Raw genomic sequence first — 24,226 nt, 5'->3', positions numbered from 1 at the left:
TCAACTCTTCACTACTGACAACCTCTGAAGAAAGACTGGACTCCTTTCGCAAACACATATTCAGTTCAAAAGACATTGATCTGGAATTGATTTTAATTACTACAGTTGCCATTATACGGACAATCAGAACTGATGAACTCATGGATTCCCTCTTTATGCTTCTAGAATACTGTGAACATTCCTAGAAACGTGGGAAACCTCCGATTCCCCTTTTTACAGATATTCATTGACTTTAGGACATGTTACTAGCTCTGCTGAACTGACCTGAAACTTACTGCTTGATTGCAAGTAATGCCTCCCAAGGAGGTGGCTCATTGCTGAACCCACGCAATTTTTTCCTCTTTCACTCAACTTGCATTTTTGGAGTTGAATAAACTTAGGGAAAGTTCACAGGGAACATGTGATCTGTAATTTCATACAATAGCTAGCTGTAAATCCTCTGTCTGTGTTGATTCAGAAACCAAGAAAGCCCCAAGATACATTTCTTAAAAACCAATTAAAAACTCCTCCTAACAGCACACAAATGTACAATCTCAGGTTGCACATAACACAAAACCAACCCAGCATTTTACTTACTAATAAGCATAGCAATGTAAACACAACTACAGACATTATTTTCTAATTAGGAGAATGTAACATGGGATGTTTACAGACCCCTATGGAAATGTAAGGACGTTTGGTTGCCTAGCAAATGAAGGAAATGGAAAGCACTCTCAGCTAGGACTTTCATAATTAGGCTGGCAGAGGTAGAAATAAAAGCTCTAGGAGCAAACACAGGGAACAATCCCACATTGACCCAGGAAAGGCCAAGATAGTGCTAAGGGGAGGTGCATAGAGGTATGCCTTACCGACGCTTTTTATTTGAATATTAGCTTACCACAACTCTCTGTCTGTGAACAGCTGAATTCGGCCGGCCTGTAGGAAGGATTCAGTGGGAGTGCCCACACATGGAAGCTGCTGTGTGGCCTTGTCTCCATGGGACACGTTTCTGGTGTTTGATACTTGGCAGGGCCTAGGAACTTCTCTCCTTCAGGGCAGGATATTGCTGGGCAGACACTGGATTTATGAGAGACTAGAGTCCAGTCTGCTCCAGTGCAAGGCAGCAGCTCCTATTTGTGCAAAAATCAGCAAGAGAGGCTCATTTGACATGTGGAGGTAGAACCAAAGAGATATGCGTGTGCCACAGCACCTACAAAATGTGTTTCCTGATGGATGAGCAGCAAAATGCTTTGGCCAGCTGGATTTACAAGGCTGCACCTTTCGTGACTGTGGCCTGGGTCTCTGAGAGAAGAACCCCCTGGGGTCTCAGGCGCAGCCATGTCAAGAAGTAGTTCATACCAATCTTTCAACCCTGCCTTTGCTGCAGCCATGGAAAACAAATTCCTACATTTCTAGCTTTTGTGTTTCAATAAACAAAAGAATCTAAATGGACAATTTAATTTTCACTGCTATTGGTGCTAGCTCCAAACTATAAACTTTGTTGTTTGGTTTTGTTGGTGTCACAAGGAAATCATCCCCTTTTGCACACAGTAAGCAGTTCTGATTCAAAATTCTCACACCTTCATGCTGATGTTGTCCTCATCCTCTTGGAAAGGGGAAATAACAAAGCCTGGTGCAAAGAAACACGTTTTCCTTTGGGTTAAATGGTCGATAGATGTGGGAAAAGGTACCATGCACTTGCTTCTGAAAGAAACAGTTTTCTCAGGCATCATCCCCCCTTGGTTACCCCACAACAAACTTTTTCCATCCCAAATACTACCCACAGCAATATCAGACACAGCTACTGCTAGACTATACTGTCTTTATACAACATTCCTTCTCTCTGGAAAAGCAGGAGGAAACTGCCTATACAGCAAGAGTCAATCACACAGCACCACTGCAAGCATTTCCTGGCCTACTAGTTTCTCCTTGCATGCTTCCACAACTCAAGGGTTTCGCCTCATAGTGCCTGGGTTTGGAAGGGGAGTGTAAGGTTGCTTTGATTTGGCTTAACCAAGTACATGAATCCTGGATCCAACTTGACAAGAATTGTTTTTTAATCTGAAATCTTGAATTTTGTATATGGGAAAAAGCCAAGCATTTTCAGGTTGTTTTTTATGGTGGGATGTTGGGAAGGTAGTAATAATAATCAGCCAGTTCTGCTCTTGGCCAAACAATTTCTACACATAGTAAACTATGTTTGCAGCATATTTAATCCCTGTTTCAGAGATACTTCATATCAGCAGTTTTCAACCTGCCTGAAGTTTATTTTCCAGTGCAAATGCAAGGCTTTGAATTCGAACTTTAACCTGCTGAGACTTTCTTACCTCTCATGGACCCTCAGCAATCGTCCGTCACCCTCTATTCCTCTAGAGCATAGGGATGCAGCCACTGCTCAGATAACTGACTATATTTGTGTCACTCAGCACCAGGATTTCTGCCCAACTAGAAATTTTGCCTGCCTTTAACACACAGGAATACAAGGTGTGGTGGAGCAGGGGGAAGGGCTGTTTGCAATGGCTCTAATCTGCAAAGATGGTTTCCAGCTGCATTTCACGTATGATTTGGGGTTTGGATGAAGTTTTGACAGAATTTCTCCATGAATTATGCAAGAGGCTGCTGGAACGCTGCAAGTACACAGAGGCACAAAGAGACTTGTTCAGGCAGCCCTCAGACAGCACACTGCCTGTGTCTGACACACGAACCAAATCAAAGCTCACTCCAAAAGGCAGATAGTCTTACACTGAGGAGGGAAAGTGAGCAGTGGACCCCCAGAGCTGTGGGGTGCCGAGGTGGGGACATGCGGGCTGCCTGCCGTGAGGTGCTGCAATGCAGCACTAGATGGTGCTGTATTTTAGAAATAACTTTGCCTTGTGGGTCCCTTTATATTGGATGCGGGCTCAAAGATGTGGCAAACACAGAGATGCTCCTTTTAAGACACGTTGATGCTCTCTCCAAGGAAAGGATGAATTTTCCTTTCTGTTTATAGGACAGGAGTTAATACAGATTATGACTTTGTAACTGGTGAGTCGCCAGTTAAACTCTCCAAGTGCTGCTTGTTTCCTTTGGGTGTGTGATGGGAACTTCAGGGCACTGTAGAAAGAATGTGAGGAACAATGTCGTGTCCATGTTTACCCTCCTCTGACTTACCCTCTTTCTCCTGATTTAGGCTGGTGACAGTCTCCAAAAGCCCATCAGCAAAACTGTACTCCCTCAACAGAGGCTCAGAGCCAGCAAAGCTCTGGCCTGCATTGGAGCACTGTCACTCTGGGAAAGTGGGTGGCATTGGGCATGTGGCTGGTGCCAGGGAAGTCTTCAGTGGTGCTTTTAGAGCAGTATCCATCCTTGGGTTGTCACATTGCCAGAGGCTGCATGACGTGAAGTGCTGGGACCCCATACCTCCCTGTCGGAGGCAATATCACTTGCTGGGGTAGGGCCGTTTGGGGGGTCAGGGAGGTCATGGGCACCCAGGTGAAGTGAACACAGAATCCTTTGAAATTAGTGGCCTAAAAAGCCACATACGAAAGGAGATGGGCTGCCTCCAGGGTTTACCCCTACTGCTGTTTCTAATTGCACTTGTGCTGGGTCTGTTTGGTGCCTTTCTGAAGACGCTGGGCACAGATTCAAAGCTGGCCGATTACCCTCACACTCAGCCACTCCAGCAGGCACAGCAGGTGCTCAGTAGTTGGCCAAATCCAGCCTAGGCTGCAAAGGGCAAAGGCTTCTAGGAGCTCTCCCCAGGGTAGGAAGGGCTCAGAGACACCTGCTTATTCCAGTCGGCCATCCAAGGAAACAGACACCCTTCTCTTCCCTCCTAACTCCAGAGCTTGCTTTGATTCCAGGCACAAGCAAGTTTGGTTTCCTGGCCACAAACAGGGTAGTCCAAGCCAGAAAAGGGTAATTAATGTCAGAAAAGATCAGGGACGCGGTGCAGCAGAGCTCACTTGGCAGGAACACAAAGGAGGGAGGGGGAGATGTCTTTTAGAGAGTCTGCAAGAGGCCAAACCAGCCAAATGAGCTTTACAGTGGGCTGGGTCGGGTTGTTTACCTAGCAGCCAGTCTCTCAAAGGGTCATGCAACTTTCACTATAGGGCACCAGCAGTCCAGATACAGCTTTTTGGAAGGGAAGGATGGGGCAAACATGGGTTTGCCTCTTCTTATAGAGAGAGGGTGTGGATGAAAGGATGAGGTAGTTTTAGAGGGGAAATATCAGCCCGTATGGAAGGCTGTGTAGGTTGGCATAACCAGCGAGTCTGCAGGGATGCTCAATAGCTGAGTGAGAACAGGCCCATCTCTGGCTGTGTGCTGAGCAGCCTGTCCCATCATACAGCATGGCAAGGTTTAGGTTGGCAACAGAGGTGGTGTCTGGCTGCCAGAGACTTGGAGTCAGGAGCCAAGGAAGCACTGTTCCAATGGGCTAATGCACTCATGCTCAGGAGGCTGGCTTTGCTAACAGTCAGGGGTTAAACAGAGAAGGAAGGTTTGTGATCACATCTGCTTCATAGTCTGCACAAATTGACCATTTTCAGGGGGCCTAAAAGGATGGGGTCTCCCACCTCAGGTAAAACCCAGCTATGGGATGTGCTGTGCTTCAATGCCAAGTAAAGTTTGGTAGCTAAATGAAATTAAGCCAGTCCAGGATGTGCCTAGGAGCCCTCCAAGATGCATCCTAGTGCTGTGGGAATTAGCACTTTACAGCAGACTCCAGTGTTCTCAGCAAGAGCTGCCTTCTCTTATCCCCAGGTCCCTGTGGCACCTCTAATATGACAAAGGATGCCTGTCCCAAGGACTATGTATAAATTGGAGTAGGCATAAGCAGAAAGAAAGAGGAAACTGTTTGCAGCAACAACAGGGCAACAGAATGTGTCACATCGTACCTGAAGATGCTATTTTGAGAGCTCAAGACAGGTTGAAGGAAGTAGAGTTATTCAGCTCACTGGAGAAAGGCACTGGGGAAGGGGCTGGCACCTCTCCCAGACTGGAGAGGGAGGCAATGCAGACAGCCCAGGAAAACCAAAACCTGCCTTCCCTTTTGTAAGGAAGAGTAGCCAAACTGGGACTCAGCCTTGGCTCAGAGTCCACCTGCAAAGTATCTGCCACAGTCTGCTCTCACCGCCATGGGTCATCTGGGCAGGAGGACTCTGTCTGTCAGAGGCTATGGCAACAGGACCAAATTCTTAAAACCTCTCCCTAGCCTGTTCACAAATAATTATGGCAGGTAATGGGAATCAGAGCCCTAAGCTCTCCAGTCTTTGTCCTTCCCTTACTCATCCATCAAACAGGTAAACTGAGGTACACTGTGCCACAGTCTCTCTCTTTTCATCCCAGGCTCACACATCCCATTCTGTCTAGTTCACCCAGTTCTCAAATTTTGTCAGCTCAAGTTTTGTCCCCTTAGAGTTACTTTGACTGTATCAGGCATAATATTTTCATGTGGGATTCACTGCATTTCAGCACATTCTCTCTAGAAGAGGCCTGTCTGTCTTCTGTCTCTAATTTTGATTAATTCTGTGGCAAAGAGAACAGATTAATAGAAATTCTCAACAGAAAATCTGTCATGGGGAGGCACTAGGGGCCTCTCCCACTGCAAGTTACTGTGGGGGAAAAACATGTAAGTTTGCTACGGCAAACTTCAATGCTGGATGAAAAAACTCCTGATGCTAAACTACAAGAGCCCACAGCTGTGACAGAGACTGATTGAGGCTGGGACTGCCACACTGGGGCACCTGATATCTTGCTGGATTATCCCCTTAGAAAGTCAAGCTAATACAGCCCACTGGCTGCCTCCACAGTGACTGTTAGATCTCATAGCAGGAGAGCCTGGTCGCCAGGGGATACTTTTAAGCAGAACAGAGAGGTAAAAATCCTGCTTTCAATTAATTGCATCACCAGGGAACTGGAGGGCAATTTGGATTAAACTATTAAGGCTCTTTCAATCAGTTCCCAGGGGAAGATCCAGCAGGAGTGGAGGATTCCTCCAGAAATGGCAAATAAGGGAGTGAGAGAAACATGGGGTTATACTTCTGCCCTGCATAAAATTCTGGTTTCACACTCATCTGGACTCCACCACTGCCAGCAGTGGGGGGATGTGGGGAGTTTGAGGCAGCTGACATGAAACCTGTTGTGTACAGATGAGAGGGTCATTGTAGGGTGATCTATTGCTGGGGCAGAGGCTCGTACGGCCCAGGATGACCTGCCTGGAGATCCCTCAACAAAAGAAATAGAGCAGAGCCCTGCTACCCTCACATACCCAGTTTGTGTGTGGCCCAGTTTCTGACTACTCATAAAGTAGCCTCTGTTTTAGAGGATCCAACTTCTCAGTCTCTCCATGGGCAAAGCCAGGATTTTTTTTGGGTTCACGCCTGATGCTGTCTATGGGATCTGCCTTGCTGTTCCTTCTTGAATTAGAAAGTATGCGTTACTGGCAACTAGAAGCACAATGTCTAGCTCTAGTCTCTCCTCACATAATGCCAAAGACTCATTTATTCTCTTCAAGTTCAAATAAAGCTCTGCTGTTTTGAAGTGTTAGAAAGGGCTGGCTTTTATTCTATAACTACTGATTAGATGGAATTGCTTGAGCTGCCTCACAGCTCCAGGCTATCAAGCTCAGCTCCTCTGCACCATAGGGCCAAGCCAGCTCGGGGGAAGCATCTCTCTTACTCCCACCTGTATGCCGAAATAATCAGACCAAGTAATTCTCTGGATCCCCTGTTGTAAATCAGCCTAGAAACTGGGAGTGAGGTGAGTGCTTTTTCTGTCCCCAGCTCAAGTTCCCCCAGGTACAACATACATACCTGGCTCTGGATGTGATACAACACCATTTTCTGGCAGAAGCATGGAGGCTGGTGATTCAGGGGATGTCTCTAGAAGTGTCTTCAGGCCTTAAAGCAGCCACCCTATGCAGAGAAAACAAAGGCAGATGAACAGAGACCAAAAAACCCAAATGTATTTTATGAAGCAAAGCTAGTTTGTTAGAGGAATATAATTAAACAAGCAGCCCAGTCCAGACTATATCCAGAGCTATGGCTAGGAGCACGTAGAACAAATCTATCTGAGTTCAATTTACTAAAATAACATCCCCCTCAAAGTAGCTGTATCTGCATTTTAGTTGTGTCATTTCTCTGCCTTTAAAAGTTGATGAATGCCAGATGTCCCTGATTTTGCTTTCCAGCAAACAGGTATCTTGCCCAAACCATCCCTTTTAAATTAAACACAATTTGCTGCAAAGTTAGTTTTGTAAAAGTGAGAAGGGGCAGAGGGGAAGGGACAAGAAAAACCCAAGAACTGCCAGCATCTATCATGTGCAAAATGAGCCTGAAGGAAATGGGGGACATGCAGCTGTCATGGCAAACAGCAACAGATTGAGGCCGTGGCATGAAGCAGCATGGAGCTCTAATAAGCAGGAAGAGCAAAGCCAGAGCCACAATTTTATCCTGCGTTGATATTCTACAAGAAAAATGATCACAGAGAACATTTATTGCCCCCCTAACAAGATCAAGCTTAATAACAAAGCTACACATGTTATTTACTACAATGTTTGCCTATTGCATAAGCAGAAGTGCTTGCTGCCTGGATCCTCGCTGCTTGCTGAGGTCATTTCTCTCAGGCTGGCTATGTACTAGGGAGGTAGCTCTGGAAGACCCCAGATCAGTGTAAGTGTGTGTGAGAAAGATACAGATGCTGAGGGATGGGGCACATACATGGATTGCACTGGGCACAAACTTAATTACAACAATATGGACAGACATGTTAAACAAACCCCAGACCATCATGTTGCTCTCTCCCTTTGCCCACAGCCCCTGCACAGCTCATATACCCTGTGAAACACAGGTCTATAATTTGCATGAGGCAGCTTAACCCAAAGTGGGCTGCCATGCCCAGCAGCCTCAGTTTCATATTGGAGTGACTGTCTAGTATGCCCTCTTGAAGTCCCCTAAGGATTAATATCCACAGGGCCTTTTGCATAGACGCTGAATCCCATCCATGTAACCAGTAAGCCTGGATAGAAGAGTATGTGCTTGTAACACAGATAAACAGAGGATATTGGGAAGAATGCAGAAAGATGCGAGATGCACGAAGAATGGCAGAGAGGACAGGGAGCATCTGGGCTGGATAACAAGATTCCATAACTGCAGGGGAGTGACAGTCTGAAGTGGTCAGCTCAGACAGAAGAGACACATATCAAGGAGCAGTCACTGCTCTAACCTACTTAGAGGTTTCCTGCTCTCAGCACTTGAAGCAGCAGCATGTGCTCTTGTTACTGGAGTTTCCCAGAGTGCTCCACCCCAGCACAAGGACACTCACGGGAAGTGGGACCTGTTTAGCAGTCTTGCTGCAGAGAGCCCTCTCAAATGGGCGGGTTGTTGCCTGTTTGCTCACACCACCTGCGCCCTGCAACACGCAGCCTGAACCACTTCAGCTTAGGCCCTGCTAGAACAAGTGTGCTGTGAGCCATTTCTCTCACACCCTTCTTCCATGTTTACGAGTTTCTGTTGACTTTGGCTACCTCCCTGCTCCAAAGAGGAACAGCAGGGAAAAAGAAGACCCTAATATGTAATTTTTATAAGACATACAGCATCTGCATTTATCATATCCACTAGAATATGCCTGGGGGTCTAGATGGGGAAACTGGCCCTAACACAGCAAAACCATGAGTTCCAAAAAGTATCCAAAACACAGCACAATAGAGAAGGAAGATACATCTTTATCTGTCATGCACGCTTTTACAGTACACCCTGTGGGTGCACAAGATTAATTGTCTGGGTATGTTTGCCACATGTGAAAGCATCCCAGGAGCAGGAAGATGAAAATTATTGTATTTTTATACTGATATAATTTCCTCCCTTTTCCTTTTACCTCTGAAAGACGTTAAAAACCTGCAAGGAAACGGGGTGCAGGGTACCTGGGCAAAGTGATAGAGGACACATATGGGCCAACTAATAGGAGAGGCCTCAGTAAACAGGAAAGTAGGAGAACCCAGCAGGTACCAGCAGAAAGCAGGGATAGGAGGGTGCCAGGGGACATGACAGCCTCCTGAGGTGGCTTTGTGGGGAAAGCAATAGCTTATATTGTACCTGCTTCTGAGGTAATACCAGGACAAGCTTTCCTCTGGGGATGAGAAAGGAAGCGGCACTTGTGAGAAGCAGCAAAAAAGAGAAGGAGAATAGGAGAATGGGAGAGCATGGTTTGGAAGGATGAGGGGCTGAACTGTGCCCTCAGCAAACACAGCTGTGGAGGGGCTGTGGACAAGAGGCTCAGGGTTTTCTAGGAAATGTTGAGCCCTTTCAACACTGCTGAGGTGCACAGAAAAGGGAGACAAAAGCCAAGCATGTGTCTTACTCTACTCTGTTGGCCCTGTCAGCAGTGTGCACAGACCTCCCTGCTCCTCCACCATGGCAAAAGCTCTCTGCTCCCTCTTACCCAGCTGGTCGCAATGTCTGAGCTGGGAGACTCACAGTTTGGGCAGGGTTTGGGTCCAGACGCTGTCAGATTAGTGTACAAAGGTGCTGCAGGGTCCAGCTCCAGCAGACAAGTCCATACTATGAAAAGAAAGCCAAATCTCCCTGAGCTGTTGATAAAAGAGAAAGAAGAAATTCCTTTTCTTTCAGCCTGAAAACAAAGTCTCTAGGCAATTTCATCCTGCTGTTTCAGGTCATGCTGCTGCCATGCAGCACCAGACAACACTGCTGATGCAATGCAGAAGGAAGCAGGAGGAAATGGATTTCTGATATGCCAATTACCCACCAAAGGCTTGGAGCATCAAACAGGCTGCCAGTAGCTGTTTCGCAGGGAGAAATGTTTGGATGGCCCTTGTATTGGTTGAGCTCCTGAACTTCCACTGAACCACAGTGCTAATGTGTTTCCAGTGTTGGAGCTGCCAGGAAAAGGTAGATGGGTAATGCCACACAGACCCAGCTAGCACTTGCCTGCTCTTGTTATCAGTTGGCTCAAGCTTCGGTGTTAACTCTGTGCCTGAAGAAAGCCGTATGCAATACAGCAGGGGTAACATCTGGCTGGGCAGTCTTTGGAACAAATGCATTCATCTCATCCTTCAATATCCCTGTTCTACCGGCAGGTCTTGCTGCTATTCTGTGCAACAAGGCAGATTCCCAGACCTGTCAGAGCCCTGAATTCAGTTCCTTTAATTCCAGGGTTCCCTGGGATACTGACCCTGGGGTCAGACCCTGGGATTCTGAGCCTACTTGGGCAACATGTAATCCCCATCCAATATACCCCACAGTATTTCAAGGTACAGCTGCTGCTATGCAGTATGTGTAGTGATGACTTATGTTTACAGATAAAAGTGTTCTTGTAGTGCTTAAGTTAAAGTCTATAAACTTCATTGTACAGTACAGATCTACTGTTTCTCTTCTCTCAAGCAGTGGCTGCTAGAAATGCTTCAGCCCTCATCTCCTGCAACAGAGTTTATCAACTCACAGTGCAAATGAACTTCCATAGAAAAGAGAGACATTTTGGTCTCTGTAGCCACATCAGAACCTTAACTGACAGCATCCCTGTCCAGGCAGAAGATCCACAGGAAAAATATTGGCAACGTGTTGCTGCTTGTCAGAAATGAGGTAGAACCAGCCCCAGCAGAACCAGCCCTGTTCCCAGGCTCCAAATGCAAAATCTCCCCACTTGCAGAGACTAAAGCAGCACAACTGATCTTTCATGTAGAAGGAGTCTTCCTCCTCAACGTTCTCCCAGGTCACCACTACAAGGCAAAAGCAAATGAAAGATGCTGGTTTCCTCCCCAAGGAGTGAAAAACCAGGGAACAGCCATGACAGAAAGAATTTGTTAAATACTACACTAAAGAGCCAGTTCTGCTCCTCACTGACCCATGTGTAAGTCTCTTACAGTTAGCTGGGACACATGTACGAAAATGAGGAAAGAATTTGGCATTTAGGCTTTGAAAAACATCTGAGAAAGCTCCACCCTACTAGCATTATTTTAAATCCACCGTGCTTTTCCTGGGGCAGTAAATTACATTATCTTACTTTAACAGATGGAGGGATGGGAGCACTCAGAGCCCCAAGGTAACCCCACTTCAGTGGTGGAGCTGGGAAAAGACCTGCACCCCCACCATTTAGAGAAGTTTTCATTGCCAAACTATTTTGCTTCAGCCCAAGCCTGATGTCCTGAATGCCTTCTCTACTGTCCCTTAGCTCTTTTTACTTCTCCAGCAATCAGAACTGTGAGTGTACCAGCCACAGCATCTCCATTTCAAATGGTTTGGCTCTCCTTTCCACAACACTATTTCCTGACTCTTTTTCCAGTCTGCAGCTTGCTGAGCAGAGGATTAGGATAAACTGAATCAGGCAGAAAAAGGTTTTCTCCAGGCTGGCCTGCAAATACTACCTTTTCCCCTCTAAGCTCAGGTAACCAGCAGCTCCCTGTTCCTGCCTTGCAATGGATACACAGAAACCTCCCTAAATTATGTGCATGTGCGCAAAGGGATTGTTTTGAAATCAAACCTTCTGAAGTGTGTCTTGAGCCCAGCTCAATTTTGGACACACTGTTGAAATTTGGATTTAATTAATTCCACTTGAGTTTTGAAATGGTGCGATACATTTTTCAGAGGTTTTTCCCCCCCATTTCCTGGATCAGAGCCTCAACCACATTCATGGAAACACTGAAGGGAAAAAAAAATCCCTAGCAATAATTCACCAAGTGGGAACTGAAAACATTTGCTGAAGAAGAAGGAACCTCTTGGTCTTTGGATGCTGGGAATAATTCAACCTCTCCTCCCAATTCCCTGAGGTTCAAAGGACCCTTTTTCCGGCAGGGCTGTGGTTATTTGAGCAAGCTGCCCTGGGGACAAGTGCATGTTACTTGTAGGATTTGGGCTGGAAAGATCAAGCACATGGATTTGTAGGCAAGAAGGGCTTTGTCTTTTAATAACTGCCAATAGCCCCACAGAAGAGCCCAAGCTTGCAGGATGAAAAGTCGTCCTTGGCAGAATTCAACACAAATATCCTTGAAGCATGCAGGGAACTGCAGACATCTCTGTCAGTATCATCTCCTTCAACAGTAGAAGATCTTGCATGCAACAAAGGTACCAATCCAGGATTCATACAACCTCCACTTTGTGCTTCTCTCCTACACTCCTGGGTTTTTTTGGAGATGTTTCCTAGCATATCATGTGCCTAACCAATAAAGTTAATACTGCTCAATAAGCAGTAAGCTGTCTGCCCTGCATGTGCCATCTGCAGCTGTGCACACAGTACCATGAAACATGGTATACTAGAGTCCTGCTGCCTCCAGAGACATTGTAGGAGATTTCCAGGGCAATGAGGTGCCTGAATCTTTGGGAAGAGGTGTCAAGATAAAATGCAAACAAGGATGCTGCCATGGTGTCTCTCTCAACCTCCCACAGGTGGAGTCACTCTGTAAGACGCACCTTGATTGCAATGAAAACCTCATGCTGGGGCACTGGAGGGTTCTAGTGTTACCCTACAACTTCTCCCTTCTCTTTAAAATATGCTGTTCAGTTTCTGGAAATGACTTTCTTCCTCTGCCTTCCAGAACAGAATCCCAGCTGCATCACAGGGGCCTGGAAGATGGCTGAGGAAGGCAGATCTCAACAGGGAAATTGTACAAAATCTGTGTCATTCTACACTTCTCTGCTCTCAGCAAGTTGAATCCTCTCAAAGCATCCAATAACCTACGGCCATTGTGAATGGAGAGGAGTCCCTCTTCATTTAGCCCCAGCTGTAATAGCCTGTCTCTCTGTTGGGGCAACAGTGTCCTCATTCCCAGACAGAGGCCTGATACATCATCTAGGGCTACAAGAGTAAGTGCTTCCAGTTCCTGATGTTCAGCAATGCCAGTAACACACAGTAACCATTGCCTGAATTCTCCCTGACAAACACCAGATACACTCAAAACCTGAACTTCCTAGACTATTCTCATGTTGTTCACCAAAAATTAGAACCCAACCCTATTTACAGAGCAGGAGAGCCTGCATGTATAAATATGGCAGAAACTGGGTCCTGACCAGCAATAAGCATGTTTGCAAATTGTCTGCAGGATGAAAATTAGAAAAACTACTCTGAACTAGGAGTTAGATTCTGCACACTTGCTTGACTACTAGGAAAGCAGATTTTGAAGTAATTGCTCCCTTCTTGAAAAGCACTCAGAGCAGCAGAAAGTGTTAATGCCTGTTCATCACCCAGCCTGCGTTATTTAAGCTGCTAGCAGGTAAAAGAACTGCCAACCTGCATGGAAAAAAGCATTCATTTCTCATCTGTCACATTTTCTCAAATCCATTCCACATAAATCTAGAATACACGAGACAAAGCATATACCATTGGCCTCAATTCCTCTTAAAAAATATACAGCATGACCAAAGACGAACCACAATCCCACAAGTAAGCATACATGTCAGGACAGATGCACTATACAACTATACTTTCCTTTACTTCTAAAAAGAAATAATTTCACCAGTTTTGTACTCCTGTGTTTAGCAATAGCTAACTGCGTCTCACTCCAAGACTCTTGCTGCCTTTTAGCTGATCCTAAAGCAAACCAGAAAAGACTGGATTGGATCCAAATTTACTGGACTGCAGACCAATAGTGTCAAGTCTACAGACCATGGTGTCTGTAGATTTTAGCCCTCTGAGCGTCACTTGGTAACGCAGACAGGAGACACCAGTGGAGTCTGACACCTCCCTTGAATGGCCACTATTTCCCTCCAACCACTGCTAACCCAGGCATTGGGTAGTGGAGGGGGAGTCTTTCTTCCTCAGCAAATGAACCCAATAGTTTAAGATGAAGAGTTGCCAGCTTTAATTTCTGTGAATTGCTAGGGATGGGTAGAAACTTTAACAAAACATTTTGCCGTCAGTGAAATGCTTGTTCATTGACAGAGAAAATATTTAGTTGCAAATTAGCACCTTGAAATGTAAAGAGAAGACAAATTACCTTAATTTTGATCAACTGGAAACAGAAATGATCCATTTTGGTTTGAAGTAACTCTAACTCAACAGTTAAAAAACAAAGTGAAAAAAAATTAAAATGGAAATGAGTTGAGGCTTTTACTTGAACCAAGATGCCTCTTAAATGTCTTGGCACGAACAATGAATTTCCCAAATCTCTTTACACTGTTTATTTCTAAATACCGGATGTCTGGTTTGCTCGGAGTGTGTGTGTGCAAAGTATTTGCCTGGCTTGTCTGCCCCAATGTCACAATCACAGCACAGACTTCAAGAACTCCTGGCACAGGAAGAAAACACAGCAGACAAACAAAGGGCAAGATAGAGCAGAGATTATGTTTGGAACTGCTTTTCCAGAAATATGGACTAGGGTTCTCCTTCATAGCAATTTTGGGGAGTCTAGGTCTCTTGCTATGGTGGTGTCACCTGGCACAGAGTGGAAGAAGGGAACCAGCATGAGGCAGAAAAGTGAAGATTCAGTTTTGCTTCTTAGAGAAGCCAATGGTTTTGCAGACACTCAGCTGGGTTTCTTCAGAAACTGTTCCTGTATTTCTGGGGAGAGACTTTGTAATTCAGAATAAAAGCTTACTTTCTGTCTGTAAGCCCTGTGGGACAAGACACTACTTCTTTTAAAGGGTTTGCCCAGCAGGGCAAGGCTCATAATAGCTAACCATATGTGGTGTCACGAGGCATGTTATTCCATCTTGGTCTTTCCAGTGCCCTGACTGAAGAATCTATGCTAATTACCGGTAATCAACTCCAGACTTCGTTTACAAGGATCTAATCCTTGGCTTCATAGCAAAAACACTGCACCTAAGCTCAGCTAGAGAAAGATGCCGGTCATCTGCCATCGAAAAGGCAAGAGTTGGCTGGGCAGGGAAGTCTTTGTCTCCTTTCATGTTTAAGAGAAAAGCAGTGTTCTTGCTGTTGGGCTGCTGCCAGATCTATTTCTATCAAGTGAACCTACCGTGGACAGCAGACCTGTGCAGTCAAGAATTTAACAAGCCAAAATGTCTCCCATGATATTTGGGCTGCTAAAGACACACAGGCCAGCACAGCGTGTTTCCTCCAGCAGCTGAGCTGTCAGACATGGATGCCCCTTGCTGTCTGTGCGTGACCGGCTGGGAGCACAAAGGGCCAGGCACACTCTTGGTCTTAACAAACCACAGAAAGACCAAGACAGCAGACACAAACAAGAATGTAGTAAGAGGTGGATTATAAATCTCTGGCTAGGTACCTGGAAACACTGGCATTGTGAAAGAAATCAACAGCCTTGCTGATGGCATTTCGGCTTAATTTAGGTCACGATCACAGACAGGGTGCTCTGAGCTGGCAGGGGTCAGATGGCAAATCAAAAACAGGCTCCTATTTGTCTTGACTCCTGCTGCTAGCCTCACCTTTCCAGCCCCACAGCCCAGACAGAAGCAAGCACTGTTCTCCCCTGGCCAGCTGGTGAGCACCAAGTGTGGCGCAATTCATGCTTACTCTGCTTGCACTGTGTCTGTCCATGGAACAGGAAAAAAGAAAACATAGTTGGGTCCTTTTGCTCTGAGGAGCATATTTAAATCAAGAAAGCAGAGGAGATCTCCAAACCCAGCAAGGGGAACGTGCAGGTCAGTTGCTGTGTGGGGAATCTGAGCTGAAGGCATGCGCCCTGCATACCCTTATGTTGTGAGAACCCAGACAGACTTTTGGAAAGATCTCAGTGCAGCTCTGCACCTCCAGCTCACAGCACAGAATGTTTATTGTCAGACAGAGTAACACCCCAGAGCATGGCAGATCCAAGACCTTTACTGGCTCTCAGGCACATGCCAGCGAACAGGGACTAGCATTGGAGCACTGTGAATTTAGAAACTCTCTGCCAGTCCCAGAACCACACCAAGCCAGTTGTATCTACAGCCAACAAGGGGCAGGCAAGTGTGTCTGAGCAGTCTCTCAGCTTTGACAGAGAGAGGAAAGAGTCATGACTCACTCAAAACTGGAGAGCACATACCTAGCAGAGTGGGTGAGAGACTCCAGACCTCTGCATCCCACCACCTGATCCTGGTGTCTCTCCTAAAGCATTTCAGGATTGTTCTTCATCCTTGTGTGTGTAGGATTGAGAAGCCATGGTCTGGCCAATCCAGGAGGCAGTCTTGTGAACAGAGTGTGGAACGGACATTAACAGGAACATTAATAAATGAACTGACTTTTCAAAGGGCTGGACAGTGTTTGAAGTGTTAAGGGCTGAAGGCTACTGTATGATTTAAAAGCCAGCTGGTGTGGACACTGGCTGGCTTTGTTTGAGGTTGTTCGCATTTCAGGCCCCCCAGCTCTCATTCACCTCCAGAGAGGTATATTTAGCTGTCACTTGAACTGAACCCTGACTGACACTTCATGCTGATTTTGTCAGGAGTTTGGTGGCTGGTCAGTAAGTCCTGGCAGGAAAGCAATACAAAACTAGCTGCAAAGGTTGGGATCTGATCTAAAAATCCCTCTGAGTCCCTGCAAAACATTCCTCTGATATCAGTAGGTTTTGGATGGGGGCCATCACAAACAGGACACGTGCTAGAGTACATCACAGTTATTTCTATCCGGAAGAGCAAAACAGGTTTCTGAGGGAAAACTAGCAGCTGGAGAAAGAAGTGGGGGTCTGGTCCCCTGGGTTTTACCCCTAGCAATAACTTGTGCACCAGCGAGCACTTTCGTGGGGAACCCTGCCCTGCCCACTCTGCCATTAGAGGGATCCTTAAAACAATTAGTTTTACTAGTGAAGCTTCACATAGACTTGTCACAGCCCCTTTCCCTGCTGTCAGGCCACAGTGAACCACTGCTATTCAGACCAAATACATGTGATCATCTCTACTAGTCAGAGCTGCTCTGCCCCTGGAAGATGCACGACTTTGCTGCAGATCCCCACGGAGGCCATTTGACGCCTGTGAGTCACAGTTCCCTAAATAAATCACTGGTGCCAGAGGGCACATCTGCTCTATACGCACTCACCAGCAGACAGGTGAATTTCAATACTGCCTGAATAAGCCAAAGACTTTTTTTTTTTTCTTGCTTTTTGAGGTTTTCTTCCTATAGCTCCATTTTCGGTGCTTGCCTGAAAGACACCAGGGCAGTATGTGGAGGTGCAGAGCTTCTGAACATGGCGGGAAGAAAAAGACAACCTTTGGAGAAGTAAAGCATCAGGGAGAAAGTAAGAGGAACAATACACACTATATTGTGGGGTAAGCTTCTATGTGTGTGGTCATCCATTTGCTGTTTATTCCTTCCCAAACTCAAAACAGCCCTGTTATCTTGCAGGTTAGCTGCCCACACAAACAAGTGTGTCTGTCCCCACCTCAAAGTATCCCTTCTTCCGATGTGTCTGCATACCTCACTGGAGCCATGTTGTCCAAGGAAGGACAATGAGACAATTTTGAGGCCACATTTGGAATACTGTGTCCGGTTCTGGGCCCCTCAGTTCAGGAAGGACAGGGAACTGCTTGAAAGAGTCCAGCACAGAGCCACAAAGATGATTAAGGGGGTGGAACATCTCCATTATGATTAAAGGCGGAGGGAGCTGAGTCTCTTGAGCTTGGGGAGGAGGAGACTGAGGGGTGACCTCATTAATGTTTATAAACACATAAAGGGCAAGTGTCAGGAGGATGGAGCCAGGCTCTTCTCTGTGATGGCCAATGACAGGACAAGGGGCAACGGGTGCAAGCTGGAACATGGGAGGTTCCACATTAACGTAAGGAAAAACTTTTTCCCTGTGAGGGTGACAGAGCACTGGAACAGGCTGCCCAGAGAGGTTGTGGAGTCTCCTGCCCTGGAGACATTCAAAACCCACCTGGACGCGTTCCTGTGTGATCTACTCTAGGTGGTCCTGCTCTGGCAGGGGGCTTGGACTAGATGATCTTTCAAGGTCCATTCCAACCCCTAACATTCTGTGATTCTATGACAATAGTCCCAGCTTTGCTATCCAAATTTAACTCCTGGCCTCCTGGGCACATTTGGGGTTCTGCCAATGTGCCTGGGGATTTTTAAGTGCATAGGGCAATGGGGCTCCAGTTTCTCCTACTAGTTTGCAGATATCCTACCACCTGTAGCATTGTACTCCTTAACACCACGCTATTCTGATAGGGCTGTGAACTACAACAAGCAGCACATCAGAAAGCAGGCAGCCCAGGTTTTGCTCCAGCAAACCAAGGCAAAGAAAACTTAACTCAGCTTTTTGAAGCTCAGAATAACTTCTCAAGAATAGGCAGCTGAAAATACAAAAAAAACCTTCCATCAGAGCCCACACTTGGAACCCTTGAGAGACAAATGACTATTGCTACAACTAAAGCTCTCCTGGGGCAGAGTGGTCAAGCATAGCCCTATCAAAGCTCTTCTCCTGCCAGAGTGCAGTGTCAGATGATTAAGGAAGAGAAGATGACCTTGCTAGAGGGATCTGTGTGTCCTTTCAGCAATTAACAGTTGGGGATCAAAGCTCTTTGTGCACCCAGGCTGTAGGAGAGGATTTGTTTCTTAGTGCTATTCTCCATGGCTCCATTCCCCATGACTCTATACTCAGCCAACTTGAAAAAGATGCTTCCTAAACTGAGTTACATCAGCACTCATGTGCCACAGCCAATTATTTCTCTGTCAAGTGGTGCCTAATTACGGGCTGTCACTTATTTAGTGCACAAGCCTTCCTGCTTGGCAAGGTAGGAGGCATACCTTGCTTCAGTGCTCTCAGTGCTTTCTATGCCCAAGCAATGCTGGGACAGGTCACAGACAAGAGATTACACTGGAGTCACAAGGGGATAGTGCAAGTTGTTGGGCAGGAGCCCATCAGACAAGCACACAATCCACCAAACACAGCCAATGGTGAGACCAACAGCATATATGAGCACACCCTTCAGTGTACCCCGGATTTTAAAGAAGCCCCCATCCAGATTAAATCAGGTTATGACAATGCTGAGGCTGCAATCCAGTGTGCGGTGCTGGATTAGGTTAAAAGCATCCCTCTTTTCTGTCATTTATTTCTGTCTCAGAAGATGTGGCAGAACAACTCTACAGGTAGGACTGCACCTGTACAGTCCAACTTACCCCTGCAGTTAGTTGACTTGAGGCTAACCTGGAACAGATCCCCCCTAGATCAGACAGGCTAGGGAGTGACCATACAGGTCACACTGGTCAGGCCAGTAGGTGGGACATAGCTGTGTATCTCCTAATTTCATTTAGCATGGATGATGACAGCCTGACTATAGCCTTGGATCTTCTTACAGAGAGAACTCCAGATAGTTTGTGTGTGAAAAATAGACTAATGAGAGTAAATACCAGATGGCTTTGGAAGGATGACCCACTTGGGAGAAGGACTCACTGATTAGTTATAAACAGAATATGACCACACACTCTTCCTGTCTGCAGCCACTCAGACCCTGTGGCAGCAGCCGTATTTTCAGCAAATGCAGCTTGAAGTATAATTTTAAGTTAATTAAAAACTTACAAGCCTCGGCTTTTGTCTGACAGAAATTTTTGAATAACAAATTCAGGATAATCCTAAATTTTATTGACCCAATAATTATCAGTCTGCAGATCACTTAGAAGCAATTGCATCCGTTTCAGGTATTCGAGTCCCAGGTGCTTTGCTGTGGGCATGTAAAGGACATCAGTTAGGTTTCTGAGAGAATCTTTGTGCTGTGATGACTTGCAAACCCACTCTAAAATTTATAGAAAAGGTATTATTTTAGCCAATCTAGAAATGCACTAAAAGTACACAAGTAATCCAGTTACAGCAAGCAACAGGGCAGATGCCAAACCCGTCAGGGGAACATAAGGAAAGCAGAGATAAATGCAACTTATGTGCTTTAAAAATAAATCAATAAATACAATCCTTGTTTTACTGTTTTTCCCCCCAACCTGCTAAAGTATGCAATTAACTCATTTACAAATCAAGTACTGATGGCTAACAGGCAAATTGCTCCTTGTTTGCATCACTTCACATCTGAAGGTTGAAGTTAATGGAAAAATTACTAAGAAGTTTCTAGTTTGGTGTGTCTTCCAAAGTTACGTGAATTTCAGTAAAACCAAAATGTTTTCTGAGAAGTTTTCAATCCCCTCCAGCCCCTGTCAGCTCCCCACACCTCCCAAACAAATCTGTGAACAAGGATATTCGTGGTAAAATTTCCATTTGGATAAAGAATGTTTCATTAAGGAACAGAACGAGACACTGAATAAAAAGTTCAGACCAATTTTAGTTGAAACACTGGCTAGATATATTTTCACAAATTGCTTTTCTTCATCTACTTATTTTCCTGCATTTTTTAATGGAAAAAGATAGTCCGACAAAAAGGACTTGGAGGGTCCCAGGTTGAACCATACAGAAGTTTTATAGCTCCTGGGCGCTTAGCAGATTGAGGCTCTGTTTGTTTTAAATATGCACTACATTTATTCCAAATAAACTCCATAAATCAATCTGTGTAATAGAAACCAGAAAAGTTTATGCAAAACAAATATAGAAAGTCATAAATAATGTGTTTAAGATGTCATTTTTGTGGCTGGTATATTTCTATGGTATGTTTTTACTGTTAGTGGGATAAATTTTTCAGAAACATTAAAATCTTTCCTCCCCTCCATTCTCTATAGGTTTATTCCAAAGAAATAATGAGGCTAGCTCTATAAACCAGCATTTATTAAATCCAAATGGGCACTTCATCTTACAGTAGCTTTCAATATAATCTATTTGATCTTTCAAAGTAGTTGGAAAATTATTTCAAGGGGAACTTTCACAGAACAAATTAACTTGAAAGAAGAGAACATTTTATACCCCAAAGAGTGAGGAAAGCAATTTCCTCAGTTTTTCTCTTTCTGGATTCCCCCTAGCCCGACGGCAGATACACATATTTGAAGAGGCACTCTCTGTAGCTGCCACTGCATGATCTTAGCAGTGGTGCCAGAAGCTCGTGGAAAGCAGGGTCACAGACTCATAGACCCATAAGGCTACAATTGTGACAAGTTCATCTTTGGTGAAACTCCAGATTGCAGAGGAGATGGGAAGGAGCAGACTCATGGAAACTAAAACCAGTTTGTTCAAGCTGCAATTAAAAATCTACCCCTTAAAAGTTACCCTTCTGTCCTTTTGGAAGGACTTTATTTCCTGCCTGCTATAGCTCTTCAGACTGCTTGTTAAATAAGTAGATAAAAATAGCACTGGGGCCATAACCCGGTCAGCAGATCCAGGCACCCACCAATTTTAAGAATCCAGAGGTTAAGGCATTAAAGGAAGCAGTGACAGGTTGAAGCCCCAGGGCAGACGGGCTGCCAGTTGTTGGGGTGCTCCACTAAGTACTAAATCCACCAGTTGGGGAACATGACGTTCGCATTCTCTCTCCAACAGCCCATTGCTTCCCTTTGGATTTATTCAGCTCTTGCATGCATTAAAAAGCCTTTCTGAGAAGCTTCTCAAATCACCAGCAGGACATTAGGAACCTCCATCCAGTCTGAAAGCTCTGTTATGAATCGTCTTCCTCAGTCCAATTTATAAGTGCTCATTTGCTCTGTCTCCATGCATGTGAAGGCTGCAGGAACCCAGCAGAGAATGGAGTTGAGAAGGACTAGGCATTTTGGGACACGGGGGTGAGACAGAGCCAAAGAAAGAAAAGACAAGTTTTTTTCTGATTGAATGCCAGAGGGTTTGGGAGCAGCCTGGCTGAAGTATTTCATCCTAGGCCCGGATTGTGCCATTCCCTGTGTCCCATTGAGCATTCTGAACCGAAGGTTTCCATCTCCAATGTCTGCCTTCTACATTCCCTTGAAGGGTAACAAGTTTAACTGAGGAGTGCTGGCTTCACCTTCCCAAGCTGTATAAAATCCCAGGAAGAAAAACTTAAGATTTTAAAAGGCTTTAGAAAAAGAGGATTTCCTTAACAAGCTTTTTCACAGACCAGATATTTTTGTTTCATCCTTTTGGTGAGGTTGCAAGTGATACATTCTTAAAGCCTTCCTATAAATTGATTTCTTCTATTGGGCTGAATTACTGTTAAAGGCGTATAGTACTAGAAGTTATAACGCAAGATTTAAACCGGTATCCACCAGGTTTTCTTCCATAGCTGTACGCTGTGGTAGGGAAGGGCTGAGGAACACTTTGTCCTTATTTTAGAGGTGGGGAACCTGAGGTGTGATGTGAGGACAAATATGCGATTTGGCCAACATCAGAAAATAGCCAATGGCAGGTCCCAAAAGCCTCATTTTGGTACCCAAGCAATAAATACCCATCCCACTTTACTAATGATTGGAGTGCCTTTGAGATCTGTGCCCTTTCAGTGCTGGATGAGGTTGTCTCTGGAGGCAGGCCTTTCTCTGCTCCTGATGAAAGCTTTATACCCCACGGAGCAATACAAAAACCTTTCTGGCAGATGCACATGCTGAAGACGTTGCCAGCACCCAGGCACAGATGTAGAATCTGCCAAGAGCACAGAACCTACACCTATCACCTCTCACCGGACACCTACTTCCTCCAGCACCCCAGAGCCAACAACAACCAAACTCCAGACAGGGGCTACCCACCAGCTCAGGGCTATGAGAAACCTCAGTTCACCTTCAATCACCTTTCTCAGCACAAGCAATCTTTGTCTAAGAGCCATGACCTGACACTTCCCTCTGGGCCAGCTACAAAGCTCCCCTGTACTCTCTGTAACCTTCCAAGAGGGACAAAATAATTCGCTGCTCCTTGTTTAACCCAGGCAGGTGGTTTTACCACATGCTGCTCAGTGGATGCTGTGTTCCATGCCAGAGGCGACTGGATTTCACTCGTTTAAAATGGGAGTAGGGGATGGACACTAGGGGAGGAAGCAATCCTTTTATGATATGTTTCCTGATGGGGTATTGTGAAGCCTAACTCACATCAGAGATTCTCTTATTCTCCTCTCACAACTCAAAAACAATTCCCCCCTTATTTGGAGATCTTTGACTCTCTTTCCTGGTGGAAGCAGAAGGAGGTTGCAGAACTAACAAGGATACAAGAAGACCCATTCCAGGAGACGGGACTTACTGAACAGGCTGCAGGCCACATTATTAAGTTCTAAAACTAGATGGCTGGAGCAGGCATGGCTTTTCAGGACAGTCAGTCCCCAGTCAGGGAGCCGCAGTCATGCTAGATCAGGTGCTCTGTCCATTTTCAAAGGGAGCTGTGCAGTGACAGGCTCCCAAAGCTTTTGCTACAGCCAACTTTGAGAAAGGCTGTTGACAAGGAAGAGAACTGTAATAAATGGGTAACTCCCCTGACAAGGCAGAAAACTATTTATAGCGACCTTGAACTGCACTGCTGGCTAAACCTACTGTGTTACTCTGCAGACGAAGAGAAACAAAACAAGACACCCCTCCCCTTCATGTGGCTGGATAAATCAAGCAGAGCAGAAAGCCTCCACAGGGAGCTTGATACTCCTGTATGTTGACCCAGGAAAGGGACAGTACAGCATCAAGCCCAGCAGAGCTTGGAGAAAGTCTCCCCTAAAAGCACCTCTAAACATTTGCCCTTTCTCATTCCAATAAGGAAAAACAAGTGAAAGAAAAGCCATTTGGAGAGTCCTTAGATGGATCAGAACTCCCTCAAAATGTCTGTATGCAGGCCAAGGTTTTGCAGAAAAGGCTGATGATGTTTTGGGATGGGAATGCAGAGAGGTAGGGGTATATGTAATACACAGGAGATACGGGGCCAGGGTAACTGGCCAGCAGGCTGGGTGTAGCTGTGGAGCAGGTCTGCTGTGCTGTTCGGTCAGTTGCCATGGAAGCAGAATTGCCGTGTTATAGAGCACAGGCGAGATGTGTAGGAGCAGGGTCTCCCTCGTGTAGCCTTTGGCAAGCTGCTGGAGGGAGGAAGCATGCTCCTGCAGATGCAGAGGAGCTGTTGGGGGACAGAATGCTCCTCCTAGTTCTGGCAGAGACTTTGCAGATGCTCTAGCCAAGTCACGTTTTAACAGCCCCATGCCTCAGTTTCCCCAGCTGTAAACTATTATAGGGATGTTTTGCAGCTGAATAGAGCCCCATACCCACAAAGCAAGCAGAGCTCTTTGGACAGATGATCCCAAGGAGTATAAAGCTTTCACTTGAGATTTTTTTTCCTGTGCTTCTCTCTGATCTTTGATGCTGTCACCTAAATAATTTACAATGTGAAGAAGGAAAGAAAAGACCAGAAGCAATCACACCAAAGCATCCAGCCTCCTCCAGGCATGGCCCAGGAGCTTTGGGAAAAGAAGGAATGTGCTCCCACCCCCCACCCCCCATCAGACCTTCTGCATGATGACATGCAAGTGCTTGTTGATCAGTTTATGGATCTGGGGACTGACAGACTTTGAAGTCA

This window comes from Leptosomus discolor, chromosome 16 (assembly GCF_034619465.1).
Source record: "Leptosomus discolor isolate bLepDis1 chromosome 16, bLepDis1.hap2, whole genome shotgun sequence".
Classification (NCBI taxonomy): Eukaryota; Metazoa; Chordata; class Aves; order Leptosomiformes; family Leptosomidae; genus Leptosomus; species Leptosomus discolor.
The sequence above is the reverse complement of the archived record's forward strand: the minus strand, read 5'-3'. Positions refer to the sequence as shown.